This window comes from Meriones unguiculatus, chromosome 17, assembly GCF_030254825.1.
Source record: "Meriones unguiculatus strain TT.TT164.6M chromosome 17, Bangor_MerUng_6.1, whole genome shotgun sequence".
NCBI classification, from domain to species: domain Eukaryota; kingdom Metazoa; phylum Chordata; class Mammalia; order Rodentia; family Muridae; genus Meriones; species Meriones unguiculatus.
Window position 1 is genome coordinate 12,054,568 of NC_083364.1, and position 19,892 is coordinate 12,074,459.

At 40.9% G+C, this 19,892-nt stretch overlaps 1 pseudogene; it reads right to left on the reverse strand.

The window, feature by feature from the left end:
* Positions 1–7,300: 7,300 nt before the first annotated feature.
* LOC132648665 (ribitol-5-phosphate xylosyltransferase 1-like) lies at positions 7,301–18,193 on the reverse strand (annotated as a pseudogene).
* Between the last annotated feature and the right edge of the window lie 1,699 nt (positions 18,194–19,892).

Genomic DNA, 19,892 nt, shown 5'->3' on the forward strand with positions numbered 1-19,892 from the left:
CTAAGGAACACCCAGTGGCTCAACGACAAAGTCATCAATTTTTACATGAATCTTCTCATGGAAAGAAATCAAAGTCAAGGCTACCCGGCACTTCACGTATTTAATACCTTCTTTTACACCAAGTTAAAGTCTGGTGGCTACAGGTCAGTCAGAAGATGGACCCGGGCTGTAAACATCTTTGCAAAGGAACTTCTCCTGGTCCCAGTTCACCTGGGCATGCACTGGAGCCTGGTGGTCACAGACCTAAGAAAGAAGAGTATTGTCTACCTGGACTCCTTGGGACAGAAGAGACGCGACATCCTTGAGCTGCTTTTCTGCTATCTGCGGGAGGAGAGCAAAGCGATAAGGAACAGCGACCTGAGCCCTGCTGAGTAATGTAATGTAATGTAGCATGTTGGCAGAGGAGATTCCTCAGCAGCTGAACGGGGGCGACTGCGGCGTGTTCGCCTGTAAATATGCAGATTACATTTCCAGGGGCCAGCCCATCACCTTCTCCCAGCAGCACATGCCTCTGTTCAGGAAGAAGATGGTGTGGGAGATCCTGCACCAGCGCTTACTGTAGCATTGCCCCCTGGCGGCCACTGCGAAGCAGCTGCTCCAAGCTCTTTCCCAGGTGAGGCTAAGGACTGCAGGTACTGGGTGTGGAAGAGCCTTGAACAAGTTCTGAGTGTAAAGACTGTGGCCAGGACAGCCATGGCTGCACAGAGAAACCCTGTCGGGACAGAAACAACAACAACAGAAGACACGTGTGCCCACCGAAAGTTAGAAACTATCCGGCCTGCACAGTGCATGCTCACAAGCACGTGGCTTTCAAGATTTATCTGTGACTGAGGTCGATGCTGGATTGAATTTTGCTGTTCTTGTTCACAAGTTTTAGCTAACTGGCAGTGGACGACTTCCGGTGCTTTTCGGCCTTTCGTTCTCGACTGCTTGTTTGCATTAGTTATTACTGAAAGGAAGGCCACCAGTTGCCTGTTTCCGAGTGAATCTCCGGTTGCTTCCGGTACTGTGTGCTACCACAGAAGTGTCACAGTGTGCTGCTGTTCACGGGACCCGAGCAATCCAGGAGAAGTAAGAAACGCACCGGAGGCATCTCAAGATACTTCCCAGCCTGGAAGTAAAGACACCTATTTTATTCTCCAAAGAGGAGTAACTAATGCTAGATGTGCATTGTAAACCCGGGACTCCTTGAAGCCTCACCCTCCTGAGGGCTGTACTAAACTGTTTATTCCAAAAAAATAAATATATATTTATATATATATGTAAATAAACAAATATTTATATATAAATAAAAATATCTTTTATATATTATATATATAAATATATATATTCTCAAGCTATTTTTAAGATGTTTTCTTTGTATATATTAAGCTGAAATTTAATATGTCATGTTAATATTTATATTCTGTCATCTTAGCCCCACTATTGGTATAGACTTAATATATTTAGTGTGAATATTGCCAACTACATGATAATCTATTTTTATACAGGAAACTTTAATTTTTTATTAGCAGTAAATCTTACATTTGTGTTGTTATTCATTAAAGTTTTTATTTAATAAAGTTTGGAGTTTTTTGAACATACTTCTCAAGATCCTGTGCCTGCAGTTCCTTGCATGGTGTAGTGAGGTTTTCCGAGAGAACTGGAAAGCAGATGTCCGAGACCAGATCCAACAGTGTAAGCCGGAACCTGTTCATACATCTGCATGCTGAGATTGCTCTCATTCCAAACCTCTGACCTGAAGACAGGGCACTTTAGCCAAGACCTGTCCTCCTCCTGGGAGAAGCTCAATATCGCAGCCAGGGCTGCCTTGAAAAACCAAACAGAACAACCAAAACAAAACAAAAAAAAATATGTGATATCAAGACTTCAAAAATTCAAAGTTTTAACATAGTAATCAATGGAGTTCTGATACCTAAAATTACTTCTCATCATGTTAAAACCACCTCTGTCCAGACCTCTGGACAAAGAAAAGAATGTTGATTTTTTTAACCCCAGATAATTTTTTTTTAAATCCCCAAGCTTTTATTATGACTTAAAAGTAGAAGGCTCCAGAAGTTCATCTTTTGTAACTTAAAAGAATTCATGTGAGCCTCACGGAGTTTGCAACTTGGATCTATCTACCTGTCACAGGTCAATTGAACTCCAATCAACAGACTAAAATTCCCCAACTTTTGCCTTTTCCTGATGGAATAGGTGTGTGTGTGTGTGTTTGGGGGGTGCTCCAAATGTAAGAGTTTCCTTTAAGTTCCTTAACTTTAGCTTCTGTCCCTAGTCTGAATATGTCTCAGCAGATTTCCACTCACCTGACAGTCACCACCCAGGAACCAGAATCAGACAACAAAGCACTCCAAAAGTGATCTACAGCACCCAAGCCCCAGGCAGTCCTACAAAAGTGGAGAGCCTGGGCTTGCTAGGTGATGTGCTCCAGTCCAGCTGCCGTGATTGCTTCCTGTCTTTTACCTTGATCAGGAAACCAGATGCTTCTGATGAGTGCCCCATTTCCTGAATGAATCCCCTCCCAGGCTTTGATTAACATTCCAGCCTTCCTGGGCCCCTACAATGGCATCCTAATTTCAGTTGAGGCCCATTTACAAAAGCATCTATGTCACCCTTATCCTCAAAAAAAGACTGAAAAAGTTCAGTCTAAAGGAAACTCTCTGGCAAGGAAGACAAATGGCTACTTGGAGTGCCTACCCAACAAACCAGGCTAGCTCATACTGACCTCCAGGCTCCCTTGTTTGAAAAAAATAAATAAATAAATAAAAAGGTACCTGTAAAAATCAACTAGTTCAAGATCCATCAGCAGGTTGATCCATTAGCTGAAGCAGTTTTGCAACATGATAGAGCACTCACCATACTCTTTGCAGAACAAGGATGTGATTGTGTGGCTGTAAGAGAAAATGTTGTTCTATGCAAACCACTCAGCAATCATTAGTGATTCCTGTACTCTCAGGAAAACAAAAACAAAAACAAGCAAACAAACAAACCCCGTACACTGCAGACAGAAAAATGACCCAGAACAGGGCAAGCCCATGGTTGCCATTCTCATTTCTTTGATTTTCCGGGTGATAACTCTGTCTTCAGCTACTGCAGAACACCAGACACTTCTGCTTCTGCTGATCATCGCTGGCTTGTGCATCATAAATGTCTTAACTAGATACAGAAATTTTGGTCTGGGTGCCAGTATACTGATGTTTATTAAATCCCCATGTGAACAGATGTTAGGCCCACCGAGAGCCCAATTACCAGAGAGACAGATGAAGGTAACTTGGAGATTTTTTGCCGCAAACAGAAGAGGTTTATTCAGGCCAGTGAGTGATGGGGCTGCTTTGCAAGTGAGCAGGGAACAGCCCCGAGAGACAAAGGCATGGGGTTTTTAAAGGAAAAAGCAAGGGAGGCGTGGGGGTTGCAAGCTTGGCAGTACATGATTGGGTGAAAGGGGTTATGGGGTAGTTGACTTTTAATATCATTGGTTCCTTTCAGGCACCCACATCCAGTCAGGCCTGCCCCCGACATCTGGTGGATATCTGATCTTGAAGTTACACCCAGAATGTCCTGGATGGGGGAGCTGTGGCCATCTGGACCAGTTGCCAGGCACCCTATCTCATACTGCAGGCCTGGACATTCTTCTGCAGCAGGGTGGGTCTTGTCCCCATTCACCCACTTCTCCTTTTGTCTGTGTCCTTCTGCTTTCTGGAAAACTACCAGGAGAACTTAGTTTAATTAATATGGGGTACAGAATTCATAAAGAAACCTGTAAAGCTAGCCTGTTCCTTTCACAGGTAACCACCACAGTGTCAACAACTTGACTCAGGATACAACTTAAGTGGGGGATGGAAGTGATGGTGAACATTATGTTTAAAGTTACTGTGCTTAAGAGAACTATCAAACAAAAAGCATGTCTAGCCTGTAAGTCCTACTTGTCCAAGGACAGAGGAGGTCTCAGAATGCTTGGGGTTGTTGTTGTGATTGCCTGGTCTTGTTCATGGAGGATACAGACAGTGTGTGGTCACTCCTGTGAATAAGCTTGCTTGCCCTTGACAGCACCTAGATGGAGGTGTCTGAGGATATGCAGGCAGGAAGTCTGCCAGTGTTCCTGCCTCTAGGTGCACAAGGCCAGGATGGACACAGCCTGTGAGCCTTTAGGAACACATGATTATTGTACCTTGGGACTGCATCTTGAGAGCACTCTCAGGCACAGTCTTCACACCGGGGGTATCTGGTGCTAGCATCTGAATTCAGTTTCTTCTTTGTTAAAATTTTAATAAATAGATAAAGAAATAAAAAAGCTTTGTTTTCTGAAAGTACGGAGATCTGTGTTTTTGGAAGTTGAATGAAGTATTTCCAAATGTACATTTTCAACACTGGTATCTTCAAATATAAGTCTCAGCCTTGTTTTAAGTGCTGTACCAAACTGTTTATTCGAAAAAGGGTACTCAACTTAAAGCTACTTTAACATTTTTGGTACAGATTAAACTGAAATTAATTTCTTACTCATTAAGAGTATTATTCCCCTTCACATCCTCACTGTGATTTAGTATTTAGCCTCAATAGTTCCAGTTTCATAATAATCAGTTTTACATGTAATAGTTCAACCTTTTCTGTTCATTGCATAATTTATAATGGTATTATGAAGTCTTTATTTTCTAAAGTCCAGAGATGTCCAGAACATACTTTATAAGATTATGCTCCCACTGCTACTTTTATGATGCATTCAAGATTTTCTGACACAACCTAGGGAGCAGATAGCTAGGGGATAACCCATCAGCATTTCTGTCATTCAAGCTTCCTACATCAAGTTCTGATTACAGTACTTAAGGGCTTTGTTGCCTGAAGTTCTCCAATCTTCCACATTTCTTCTGCAACTCACTTCCAAAGTATTAAGAATCACATGGTCAGGGTATTGTAACAACAGCCCAACTCCCATTACCGATTTTCCGTATTAGTTCCTTTTCTTGTTTACTATGAAAAAATGTTTTGACAAAGCAAGGAGAGAGTTCATAATGTATTCCACAATTCAAGGGTATAATTGATATATATAGGAAGACCTAGTTGGTAGCTGGAGCTCAAGCAGTTGGTCACATTGTCAACTGGGACCAGAATAAGTTCCTTTGCAAAGAGGTTTAGTGCCTGTGTCCATCTTTTGACTAACCTGTAGCCCCCGTTCCATTTTTAATTGGATTATTTGCTTTTTTTTTTGTTATCCAGTTTCTTGAGTTCTTTACATAGTTTGGATATTAGTCCTCCATCAGGTGTGGAGTTGGTAAAAATATTTTTGCATTCTGTAGGGTGCTACTTTAATTGATAGTGTCCTTTGTATTACAGAAGGTTTACAGTTCCTTGAGGTTCCATTTATCCTAGTGCCTGTGAGATTGGTGTTCTGTTCAGAAATTCATCTCCTGTGCCAGTTAAGTACAGAGCTGTTGCCTGCTCTTTCTCCTATCCAGTTCAGTGTATCTGTTTTATGTTGACTGAACACAGCTGTATCTGTTGGTCTGGACAAGTTTTGAAAGGTATTTCGGTGAATAATAGTACTATTGAACTTTTAGCATGATTTCAGCAGAACCCGTTGTAAAAGATTTTAGATCACCTTTTAAATTTCCTCAAGCTCCCCCAAAGCATCTATTTTGCCTGTTTCCCTCCTTTTATCACAAATTCAATTCTGCAAAAAGGGATAGACCTGACACTCTTACAGATAAACACTGAAAATCCTTTCTTTCTTTTTTCAGCCTGAGATCCAAGGTAATTGGCTGCTGGACTGATGGGACACACAGCAATCACCAGCTAAGATAGTGTCATCAAACCATCTTCTGTAAGACAGCAAGCAGCAGTAAGCTAACAGCTCCAGGAACATGACCTGGCGTCTCAGGTATTGCCAAGTTGACAACTGTTGGCTCCTAACCTTCCATGCTTACACTATCCTGCCATCTTCCTAGGATGAACACTCAGTGTCCTGAACTCTAGTCACAGCATGGAGTCTGTTCTAAAGGCTGTGGAGCCATTAGAAGGGGACTGGCTGGCAAAGCAGGTCCTGTGAGAATTTACACACCTCTCTGTAGTCTGGCGTTCTTCTACCTGGTCAGCCATGATGCAAATAGTTGATGCCTGACAGTTCTGCTAGCCTGGATTCATCTATTCTTGCCTCCTTTCTGGCCTTGGTACCCTGCAGATGTCAGAAACTATGAGCCAAAATAAACTTTCCAAACTTGTTCTTGCCGGCTGTCTTGTTACTATGTTAAGGACACAGATGCTTTTCATTCTGAGAAGAGAGTATGACCAGTTAGTTGGCTTGAGAAAAATCCTCATGGAAACTGAAGTTTTTAATGTTTTTTTTTTTTCTGACTGCAATAACCAGTGTTTTAACATATAATGCTGTTTCCCTAAAGTTTGCAATTTCTAATATCAGTACATAAAATAGAACGTGTTATCAAGTGCAATGTTTTGGGACTGTATACATTGTGTACTAGCCACAACTTGCTAATTCACATACAAATCACCTCAGAGTTGATACAGTTTGTGAAAGCACGTAACACCCACTCAGGCATCTTTCAATTATATTAAAATAATTTCCATGTTGTATAGAAGAGCCATTAAGTTCATTAATGCTATCTAACCTTGCAGCCATTGTTCAGCATATATCCTGCTACTGACATGACCAGATGTCAGCCCTAGTAAATAGTACTCTATCAGTTAGTTCTTTATTGTATGTGTCATATGCACTTGTGTGCATGGAAGACAGAAGAACATGTCAGGACCTACTGAGCAATACTTACAGATGGCTGAGTGTGTGCCATGCATGCTGGGCACTGAACTCAGGCTATATGCAAGGATAGTGAGCACTTTCAAACACTGAGCCAGCACTCCAGCCCCTAAAGTGGGTTAAAGTCATTGAGCACGGTCAGTAAATGCTGGCTTCTTGATCTCGGTAGAATTGAACCTGAGTCACCTGTCTACCTATCCATCCATCCACCAATCTATCTATCCACCTATTTGATGTGTTTGTGTGTGCATGCTGTTGGGCGGTCACATGACAGCCCATGAGACTCACTTCTCCCCTACCGTGTAGTTTCTGGGGGACTGAACTTAGCTCATCAGCCTTGGCAGTAAGCACCTTTAACCACTTAAGGATCTTGCCAGGTCAGCCTCAGTAAAATATCACCATTTCTTTGATCTTGTATACAGCAGTAGCCAAAAAGGAGAACATTTGGTCCCTTCTGTGAAACTGAGTTGATGGAGCCGCCTTATCAAGTGCTGTACATATTCACACTTAAGAACACACAATTACAGCTAGGTATGATTAACCTTTATTATTGATTAAAAAATGAGCTTTCTAAAATATTAGTAAATTTCCACTTTAGTTCTGTTTTGAAGTATTGGTACCAGTGAAGTAACATTTTTCTTCTTTGAATCTTTTCTTGTAAAGTTACAGTCTTCTCCTTTTCTAAAATGGCAGGAAGCTCCTTCCAGTCCTTGATGAAGATAAAGGGGGCACCCATGGCCTTGAGTAACTGCAGAGGAGCGCTGTGGTGACTGGACATGTTTCCACAGTGGCCAGCTGTCATCACATCTTCTACCACAGGAATGGAGCCAAACGAGCAGGCCTCATATATTCTGTAACACTCTGTGTTCACTCCTACAGGACACAAAGTGAGGTCACTCTGAAGCAAAGCATCTTGGTAATTCTTAAGACTTTCATTTGTCTCCTGAGGCTACCACCTAGGAAATTAAACAAACAACAAGGAAATCCCTGTAAGGTTTTACTTTCCTATGGCATCTTTTTTGAAGCAAATCTTGTAATGTCATTTATCAAAAATGTGAACACATCAGAGAGATGATAAATATGAGAGGCATTGAAAATGTTGGGCCAAACACATTTCTTAAAACTTCTTTAAGGTTTGGGGGTGTGGGTATAGCCCAGCTGCTAGAACTCAGACCTAGTATTGATCATCATCTATCCATAAACTGGGTATATAATTCCCTAATTCTACAAGTTGGGAGGCATAGGAAGAATCAGGAGTTTAACATCATCCTGGGCTAAATACCGAGTTTGAGGCCAGCCTGTGCTACGTAAGACTACCTAAAAAAAGTTTTTTTTTTGTTTTGAACATTTGGAAATCATCTGAACATTTTATTACTTTATATTTAAAAATATCCAGTGATCAATCTTCGAATGGGTAGTATTCATTCAATCGTATTTCCGGAGTGCTGTGTCCTCTTGTCTTACTCTGATGCAGCTGTGCTTTAACCAGTGGTGGGCATTAGGTCTTTGAGTTAAGTCAGGACATTTTCTAGAAAGTCTGAAGCCCCAAGAACTGGTAGGGAGGCCAGCAAGGTGGAAGTAGGGGAACTTAGGTGAGCAGTCAAAAACCATAAAGTCTGCTTACAGAAGACTCAACTGTAGTGTTCTGAAGAGGGAACAACATAAGCAATAAACATTTTAACAATCAATCTGGCTGTGGTCTTGAGAATGGAATGAATATATAGGCCACATACATGCAGAAGCTGAGCCTGGCATTCTTTTCTATTCGTATTCTCTTAGTGAAATAAGCTCCAATCTCTAAAGGGAGACTGAGGAGGTGTCAAGAGGTTAGGACAGAAGGTATAAAGCAGTCTTTGAGGACGAAGGGGGAATACTTTAGGAAATATAGGAGTGATGGGTTCTTCAGCTATCAGACTGTCTAAACTTATGCACAGCTGCGTGAGTATGGCTATGGGGTGGGCAGAAGGGGAGACTAGACAGGTAGGGCTCGCTAGATGGGGGAATTAGAAAGGGGAACATATATGCAGGGCTGGTTGACTGTAGAATTTAAGCTGTGTAATTCAGAAGTTGATACAGGGACAGGAAGAACAATCTGGGCATAGTAAAAACCATGTTGTAAATTCCAGCTGAACTGTGGAGTCCCATTACAGAGAATGAGTTGGAATGGCAAGATAGGATGATTACCAACAGAAATGCTAGAATTCCAGGTCATGGAGAGACATTGTGGTATGTGAAATGCAAGTGGTCATTTAGGAAATGACCATAACAGGAAATGGCTGATCGAAGCCTATGATCTATGAAGGGGAGAAAGGAAGAAACCTTATACCAAGGTGATAGAAGGATTGGCTAGACTTAGAAGTCACCAAGAATTCAGACAAGACTGGTGTCAGCCAGAGGGGCAATGGAGCTCCAGTCTTTAAGGAATCAGGGAGGTAAGGTGAAGGTGAAGGCTCAGGGCTACAGAGTTCCAGTTATACACACTGGCATGAGACTGAGAACTGGGGTTCCGGGTGCAGAAGGACAGAATGGTCTAGAAGCAGCAGGAGCACAGAGGGTACTACCTGACCTCTAGCTCAGCTCAACCAGAACCATTTTATTAGTGCTTGTGCTCCAGTAAGACTTTGCTCTCTCATACCACCTCTCACTCACCAGCCCTTCAGCTGCTGTGTAAGCACCCCCCTGCCTTATGTCCTTTGCCTTGGCTCCCCTCTCTAAATGGACCCTGCTGACTCTTGTGCCCTCTTCAGGCCTGTATATAATATAGCCCTCCACCTGGTGCTCTCCTTCGCTACCTGAAAACAAATGTTCTACCCTCCACCTCAGTCCTCTCTGTGGCCTTCTTGTCTTTAATTCTCTTCTCACACGTCATTACCATCTCCTGACACACACTGTTTTACTTGTCTCCTCCAACAAGTGCTATGAGGGCACTGTTTTTGTTTTGTTTTCACTGTTTTTATGAGTAAGATGGTTTTTGTCATTTGGCAGTTGTTTGGTAACTCAGAGTAAATGAATTTAATACAATTACATTAACAGTAATTGTATTAAATTCATAGTAATTAGTGATATCCATCTAGAAGGCAATTTCTGTCACAATTAAAAAATAAATTTCTAGATCTAGAAGCATATGTTTTAGGCATCCATTCCCTGGCCACTCGGCTTTATACTCCATGTGTTTATTTAATAGCAAAAGAAATTATTGCAAAATGACTTTCATTACTCCATCAATACTTGCTTCCTGATTATAATGGGAAAGACTGGAGAAAAGCCAGTTTCCTACGTTTTAGTTACTACTGTACCTTTAGACAGGAGGCTGGAATAAGCAGTTACCACTGTTTCTCTGGAAACCTATTTGTACACAAGGTGACATTTGGATTGGAGAGCAACAGGAAGGAACCATGCAAACATTGAACTTACTGCTCTCTTGCAGAAACCCAACAAAGTTTATCACTTCCATCTTGTTTCAAAATGTTCATCAGTGCTTGTCTTGATGAGTTTTCATAGACAGTTCCTAAAAAATTACATATGTAGGGCCTCTCATCATGCAGCATCAACCAGCTGGCTTCAACAACGGGAAACTTTCTGTATCTATAAAAGCAAGTAATGAATTACTATATGGTAGGATGCCCCTCAGCTTGGCTTGTTAAGCCATCTGTTAAGGACAATGATTTCTAAGCACATTGTACACCATAGACATAAACAGTCCTATTTGTCCACTAAAAAGAAGATATACTGTTATAATCATGATCTCTGAAGAGTTAATTTCAAAAAAATTCCAAAGAATAAAACAATGAATAAAACCTGTGTTGGTATAACATTCTTTTGAAATGTATACACCTTACCCTTGTTCATTCAAATGCTGATTCCCCCCCCCCCCATCTGTCTGGTTTCAATCTGGATATTGCCTTGTGATACTTATTTTAAGCATACTGTCTCAACTGTGTGCAAACATCCCAAAATAAAGAAATTAGACACAATATTGAGCTGAAAGGAGCCAGAGGACAGGAAAGAGGGGAGGAGCCAGAGGGCAGTGGGAGGAGAGGAGAGCTAGGAAAGAGAGCTGGAGGAGAGATCTTGGAACTACGTGGAGATGGCCTGGACATAATATTTCACAAAAAGCAAGTATAACATGGGAAATCTAAATGTTAGGAAACTATGAGGGCTTGGATGTTTAGGATGGAGTAATTATTGCCCAGCACTGTGTTCTAGGTTAACTAAATAAAGCCAGTCTCTATGTGGTGATTTGGTTATACAGATGTTAGGACTATCAGCAGTTTACTAGAAGATATATTAATCACTGCTTACAACAAACCTGTTATTCTACAGAGGGGGCTCATTCCATGGGCACTGGTTTGCATATAAATGTGTGCCTGTAGTCTATCCTGTACACAAGATTATTATGGCATTTTGGGTCAAATAACTTTTTGTTTTAAAGAGTGCCATACACTGCACCATGTTTAATAACATTCCTGGGCTCTACCCCCTTGACACCAGTTGTTATAATTCCACCTCTTCAGTTGAGACAACCAAAAGGTTTCCGGATGCTACCCAATGTCTCCTCATCGGGAACAGGGTGAGGTTGGCAACACCAAAATGACTATGCTTCTGTCTTCTATTAGGCGAGTAGGTGATGTCATACAATGTGGAAAAAGTATAAACATTTCTACAAATACAGGCTCTTTTCAATAAATAGATTTTTCTGAAGGTTGGGTGTACTTACAAAGTTTTTGAAATTTTAAGGCTGGTCCCAGCCTAAACCTGTTCGCCTGGAATGTTGTCCACATAGGGGTGTGAATACCTGTCCCTGGCATTTCTCTAGTGACATCTGTACAGCTAAAGCAGTCTGAATTCAGACATGGTGGTAACCAGTGACATAATAACGAATGTCAGATTTAATTCTATCAGTGAGATGATTCATTTCCTCAACAAATATGTGAGTACCTACTGTGTATAAGCATTATTTTAAAATTTACTTTTTTTAAATTTATGTGTATATTAGTATATTTGTGTGCCTGCTTGTCTCCATGTGTAGCCAAGCACCCACAGAGTTCAGAACAGGGATTCAGAGCCTTGGAACTGTAATCACACATGGCTATGAGACACACAGCATGTGGGTGCTTAGAACTGAATCTGAGTTTCCTATATGAGCAGTAATTGTTCTTAACTGCCCCAGCCACCTCTATAGCCCATTTCTACAGAACTATTTTAAATCTGGGAAGAAAACTCCTGACCTCAGAAAGTTTATATACTACTGAGAGCCTATCTCTTACTATTAAAAATCTATCCACAGAAAGTTTAAAAAATGTTTTCCATTTTTTTTAAACTGGAGGATGATTATATATTGAGGATCCTAAACTATCATTTAATTAACCTCTGCTTTTACAGTTGAGATTAACATCAAGTCAGCCAATCACAAACCCAAGGGAAGTCTATACAGTATATAAAAATATTGCCACAACAGTATTTGTTTAAACTAGAATTATGGCTTTGTCTTTGTTCATTCTCTGCTAAACCTCTCTTCAGGGCACTATTAAGCTTAAATTTTTATCCTATATCCATTTTTAGAACAAACAAGTACTCTTCATTTCTCCTCAGAAGATGGTAAAATACAACAAAGTAGTTACTATTGCCACTGAGGCTCTAGGCCACTCTTTTTGATGGTAGGAAAGATAGGCCTGCTTCATCACCAGTGAACCTACTGCCATTTAAAACACCATCTTCATGTGTGATGCATTAAATCTACCACTTTCTTTCAAATATGCAAATATTTCATAATCAAATATAACAGTGTATCAGAGGAAAAGATAACTGACTAGATTTGGATTTCTGCTTAATAGCACATGGGGAGGCTAAAGTCATAAATTCTATTATGCCAAATTGTCAAGCACATTACTAATTATCTAAGTCTGTATAAAATCTACAAACAAATTTGCAAATTCCAAATAAATTCAAATTCACATTATGAGTTTAAAAATAAAATAAAATAAAACACCATCTTCCCCGTTCTCTTCAGAACACCCGAGGGATGCCTTTCTTATCTTGTACTTACGTTGCTACACCTAAAGGCCACTGGAAAACATCTGCGCCATTAATCCAAGGGCTGTCGTATGTTATGAAAAGTAGGTCCACAAAGCCTCCATTTCTTTTGAGGAACTGCATTATCCAGTCATTGTCACAGTATTCATTTCCAAGCAAGACAACAGCCAGATGCCGCAGTTTCTGGGTTTGCATTAAATTCTGTGCATAAAGTAATCACTGGGTGGCATGGAAGATCTTTGCTTTTTCTCTTCCATTTAACACAAGGACCACATTGTCCACGTCTATGGAGAAGTACCCTGGAACCACACCCGGGCCAGTGATGAAGCTGTTGAAAACAACACACCACAAGCAAGAGATAAACAAAACTGAACAAAGGAAATTTCAATCGTTTTATATAAAATCTAGAATAAGATTTAATTAATATTCTTGTTGGAAGTGCAATTTGTATAATGCAAGTTCTTCTGAGCAAGTGGGACAGAATAATAGAAAGCTTTGGATGTAAAAATTCAGCTAGTATATGAGAGTGGACTCTCATTTCTTCACTGAAGGCAAGGCATTAAGATACAATGTAAAGGAATGCATCAAGCTTCAGGAGATTCTGAGCATAATTAAAAGGATTTATGTGCATGTGTGCCAAGGCATGCTTGTGACAGCCAGAGGACAACTTGGAGGAGTTGGTTCTCTCCTTCCACCATGCAGACCTTGGGGTTGAATTCAGGTTGTCTGAGTTAAGGGCAACCACTTTTACCTGGCAAGTCATCTTACCAGCCCTTAAGGGATAATTTTATGTAAATATGAAAGTACATAAAAATAAGTATGGAAAAATACTTATATATCTTCCATCAGTAGAAATATAAAAATCTGAGTGATATTATACATTAAATTCCTAATAGCAATTCTTTAGTGAAGAATAAAAAGAGTAAGAAACAAAGAAAAGGTTTTATTGGAAACTATTCTGTTAGGAGGAAAGTTAAACATAGAGAATTCCTGACAGCTAAGATATATTAAGTCTGAGTGGTTAGCAAGTTGGAGAATGTTGTATTTTCTTCTTTGCAATATATTTTTAAGAGTCTTCATAAAAGGAATAGACATGCTCCAAAACTCACACTGTCATCTGCTGCCCCAAGCAATCACTGCCGCCGAAGTGTTCTGAACTTTGGGAGTCAAAGTGCAAGGGAATGAGCAGTTGGGAAGTGAAAACAGTGAGTGGGGACAACCATTCTGAAATTCCGGATGAGGATCAACAGAATGTAGTGGGGGAGGAAAATGAAGGAGAGAGAGGCATCACCTGACAGAACATGGTCTGAGAAGAGAAGGATGGAATGCGCAGAACATCCTGGAGTAGGGAGATCACCTCCTAGAGAGCTCAGGGTGAGGGAAGGCTCGAGAGAGAAGGGGTAAAGATGCCTGCGCATCTAGTTAAGGGAGAGAATTACATATGCCCTCACTCTCGGTGTGCTAGGAATAAGAATGTGCGCCCCACTCCCTGTCCATGTGGCGCTGGGAACCAAGGCCAGATGTGCGCATGTTCAGTGAGAGTTCTACCAACTGAGCTGTATTTCCAACCCTTAGTTTAAAACACGAAAATTTCCTACTATACACTAACATTATAAAAATAAGGCTTGTGTATGAGTAGTATAATGTACAGAATGAGTGTTGTGTTCTTTGTGTTCTAATTATCTAAGGTTATTACTGAAAATCCATTAACTGAAAATAATCATGCACAGAATTCTAATTTGCTCTTGTGGGTTACTCAGCATATGTGTAAGCATCAGAACTTACAATGTTCAATATATTTTTCTACCGCTTGCTTCAACTGAAAAATATCTTCAGAGTAAGCACTTCCATATAGCGAGCCCAGAGGAATCATTTCAGTCGAAGTAACTGTGCAAACAGTAGAGTTTTGAAACTCACTTAAGTTAGCATCAGTGTAACTTGACTGAGACTACAACTTGCGATTCCATGAGACTTCATTCACTTTGCATACATTATCTACTACTTTTCATTTTTTAGTAAGGTATTTTAAAAGTCTGTCACAGAACTTGACTACAAAGTTCTCTAAGAGGAAAGAACAAGGTTTCTTCCATGATTGTAAAATCTTGCGTACAAACCTCAGAAAGGAAAACTGGGCTTAGACTTTCTTCGTGGTAGTTAACAATGTTTTCTATCACTGTGGTAATACCAAGTAATTATACGCTTAAGGATGACACGCATGACTGTGCCTTCAGGGAAGAAATGAGAGTCTCACATATTCCATTCTATAGACTAGTTGAATTCCAGAAACGTCTCTGCAATGTTAGTCCACTGACATGTTCACTGCTCAACTACAAACACAGAAAGCAATTTATGCATGCAATAGACATTCACTTTTTTTTTTTTTTTGTACTGGCCATTGAACCCAAGGTGTTGCACATTCTATGACAGCCTTCAAGCCACTAAGATCCACTTACTCTTTCAAGCAGTGAAATCTAACTAGTGTGAAGCTTAGGAGTATATACACAACCTACAATGAGATTAGAACAATGAGGCTAAATACTTGTTTACACTGCATGCATGATTCCTTTGAGAGAGTCAGCAATGACAGGCTCGGGAGCTAGCTGGGTTGGCAAAGTGCTTGTGCCGTGAGCATGAGGACCTAAGGACAATTCTTGAACTAAGATGAAAGGCTGATGTCGTGATGGAGAGGCAGATCCCTGGTGCTCACTGTCCAGACAGCCTAGCCTAATCATTAAGCTTCCACATAAACCTGTTCTCAAAACCAGCTGGTAGCTGCAGGCTGCCGAGGTGTGTATGTGGGCACACATGTGAACATAAGGTTGAAGGGAGAACTGGTGGGTTGTACAGAGAAGGAACTGGAGGGGAGGGAATGCAGGTTGGACTGGATCATGTATTCATGATCTAACATGTATTCATGTCCTCATGTACTAACATTATATAAAATATTTAATTGAAGACAAACCGGGACAAGCCGGGTTCAGTGATGTACACCTGTAATCCCAAAACTGAGGAGGCAGAGGCAGGCAGATCGTTGTGAGTTTGAGGCCAGCCTGGTCTACAAAGCAAGTCCAGGGCAGCCAAGGCTACACAGAAAAACACTGTCTTGAAACAACAACAATAACAAAAATGAAGTAAACATGTAAAAACAACTAATATTTATTTCCGTTAAAAGCCAACTGGAAACAGTACCTTCATGATAAAACTATGTTTTTTCTAATTAAAGTCACCTTAATTCTATTTGAAAATTAAGAAATTATACAGTGATATGTAAGTTAAATAAAAGTAAAATCCTTAAAAGTCTTGGCATTGCACTGGTTTTTTAGAATCTAAAAATCAAAACAGAAACAGTTTTGAATTTTGAAAAAAAAGGAGCCTACATAATTAAGTAAATCATAGTAGATATGACATAAAAATGTTTTAATAAGTAACAGTTGGACTCTGAGTATTTCCAGGTTAACCTAACTATGAACGAAAAGAAAATCATGAAAGTAATGTTTACTTTCATCCTCTAAGGCATAGAACATTGTGTTCATTTACCAGTAAAGTATATGAAATGCGGAACATGAAGTTTTCCATATCATCAGCTAAAACCAAAACAGAAACAAGACTCCCCAGGATTTATTTACAGACTTTTAGTTTCTCTCTTCTCTGCACTGGGAACTGACCCCGGGGCCTGGCACATGCCAGGCAACTCATCTGCCACTGAGGCAGGTCTCCAGCTTTCCCTCCAAAATTACCTTGAAATGTCTAATTCAATAAGCAAACGTTTACTAAAGTGTAAGCAGGACCTATTTATTTATTTATTCATTCCCAGGGTTGATTTCTGTTTTCTTCCCAAGCTGAAGCATAAAGATATAAAATAGGTTTATAGAAGTATAAATATACTGTGCATACTATATGATAAAATATAGAGCATACTTATGAGAGTATATTCCCTCCAGTAGGTCCATGAGGCGTCACGCGGCAGGCAAGGTCAGTGTTGTCTAACAGTACCTGTACTGTGTTCTTCCTACAATCAATTGTCCTTCCCTCCATTGCGCAGTCACGTCAGGGGGATCAAGAGTGCCTTCGAAAACATGTTCCCACAGATACAAACCTGTTAGTCAAAGAACAAAACCAGACACATCTGCTGTCTCATCCATTTTAGAATGTTAGGAAAATGTATGTTTTATTCTTTTCTCTTTTTACTCTGAGCTGAGACGTTTCTCTCCATGGTCGGTTGCAGGCAGTGACCGAGACAATCCTCGGTCATGTGTGGCAGCTTACTGTATGCGGGGCAGACTTCAGTGGCTGTAGTTGTAAAGATGACAGGACATTGTACTTATACCGAGGAACCCCAAATGTTCCTGAACCCTGGCTACCCATCATATTCTGAAGCAAAATGTATATTATAAACTAAAATAGCATCATTATTAGAATTAATTTAATATCGTGACTGGAGAGACTAAGTGTCTTGCGCTGAAGCTACAGGTACACCAAAGCATTCAGTGTGTCAAGGGGATAGATATCACCTCCCCATTTGCTCAGACATCCTCTGCAAGCTGACAGACACTTCATCCTGTCTCCTAAGGGCAACCATGATGCTTTGTTTTGTTACATGAGGTAACATTAATATGCAGGCCTACAACCTCTGAGAACCCCTTGTCAGTTATTTTGAAAGATATTCTTTGGTCCATTTCCATTATGCCATGCTCTTAAAGCCACACTAACAACCAGTATGAAAATGTGGGCCATTGTATAAAACATCCAAATGTGTCAGGCTAAATAATGCCCCGCTTCTCCAGGTCATACCCTAATTTCTAGATCCTTTGACTATTGTCTTACACAGCAGAGTGTCTCAATGTGACCTAGCTGCTGAGGTGCAGAGCCTTCCAGAGACACAGACACTCCCGCCTTGAGGAAGGCAGAAGCTGAAACGTTCTCAATGGCTCCATTGGCAGTTCGCTACAGCAGCCTCAGCAAACTGTCCTATGTGGGTAGAACACCTGGAAGGGAGGTGCCACTGTAACAAACAGTTATATGTGGAAACTGGGAAATGGGGGTGGCTGGAAGAACTCTGAAGAGTAACTTTATTTTTATTTTTATAAGCAAAGTCTACTTTAGATTGCCTGAAACAGACTGCAGAATAATTCAGATGCTCACAGTTCATTTAGTGAGCAAGACTCAGAAGAGAGCAAGGAACACAGTAGAGAAAACCTACATTGCCTTAAGAACAGACTCCCTGAAACTGACTTGGTTAAAGGAAATACACAATCTAGCAAATTCCATACCAGGACAGGATACACTTTACACTGTCTTCTCATGCTTTTCCTCTTACACTGACTTACCAATGGCTGCTTTGCCCCACATTTGTACACTGTGTTCATGTTTCTCTTTTGTGTGTTTCTTTAATATTTGCAGATGATCTTCTGGGCTCCTCCAAGGGGCTTGGGTCACTTCTCCAGCCCCACCCCCTGCAGCACACACAGCTTGTCTTCTAAGCTCCAGAAGGCTCTATTCCATTGCTGTTGCTCTTCTTGGTGGTCATCTTATGTCACTGCAACTGGGATGGACTTCCCCAATAGCCTCTCAGAGGCTCTCTGCATGGTCCCTTTAATCCTGGGTCTTCAACTGCTGCTGAGGCTGCACCTTCAGCAGTGGCCTCTCCTGGCTTCTCACAGAGCCAAGTCTCAGCTGATCTCCACACTCCTTCATGCCTTCAAAACCAGTACCACCTGGGTGACTCGTACACTACCAAGTTCTGTTGCCAACAGCCTTGGCCACCTCTGGAACACAGCACCTGTGTGTTGACTCCGGGAAAACACTTTCCAGAAGGCTTTACGTTAATGATGCTGGGCTCTTAAGCACTGCTAGTTCCTCAGCTGAGGCTGACCAGCACTGATTGTCTCAGTCACACAAAGCTTTCTCTTCAACGGTGCTGGCCTTTTGTTAATCACAGCTGATTCTTCAGCTCCAGCTGTACAGACACCACAGATTCCTCACACAAATAGCCCAGCAGAGTCTTTGCTTTCCTCTGAAACTTGACAAGCCAGGCCTCTATTGTCAGCACCGCTCTCAACATCCTTATCTTCCAAGCTCCACCAGCTGCCCACTAAGCTGTCAACACTCAATGGTTTTTTCATCCAAAGTTTTAAGTCCTTCTGCAAACCTCCGAAAACATCACGGTCAGCTCAGTCTCACAGCAACACCCCACAATCCTGGTACCAACTTGTCTTAGTTAGGGCTGCTATTACTACAATGAAACACTGTGACCAACAAGAAAGTCAGGGAGGAAAAGGTTTATTTGACTTACATATCACTGAAGGAAGTCAGGACGGGAACTCAAGCAAGGCAGGGACGGACCTGGAGGCAGGAGCTGATGCAGAGGCCATGGAGGGGTGTTGCTTACTGGCTTGCTCCTCATGGCTTGCTCAGCCTGCTTTCTTAGAGAACTAGGACCATCAGCCCAGGGATGGCACCACTCAGGATGGGCTGGGCCCTTCCTCATCAATCACTAATGAAGAATATGACCTACAACTGTATCTTATGGATCAATTGAGGCTCCCTCCTTTGAGATGACTCTAGCTCAGGTTAACAAAAGACTAGCCAGGACAGATACCAAGGGACCTTGGGGATCTTTCTGCCTCTGCCTTTCCATCCCTGGGATTACTGTGTCCTGGGACAGAACTGGGACCTTTGGACCTTGTTCTTCTTTGCAAGCACTTTACTGACTGAGCCTTTTCTCCAGCCTGGATCTTCTAATGTCTTTCATTAAACTCTTTATTTATATGCATATTGGATCTTTTTGTTTCATTTTTTATTTTTCTTTCATGTGAACTTTGTTATTTTCTATTGTGATTTCTGAGAAACCTGGGCAGTTTTAGTAGCACAAAAACTTTTATAAATGTTGATAAGAGTAGAAAGGCTCTTTAGCCTAAATTTAAATCATACATTACAAAATGTTTTTACTTATCCTCTTTATAAAATTACTGGTATTTTGACCGAGAGAACATCTAAAATTCATGATACCATACATTCTATTTTTCAGTACCCGTGGTGTTATTAATCCCCTATTATTAGTACCAGAGCAATGTTAATTAGTTATTAACATTTTTTC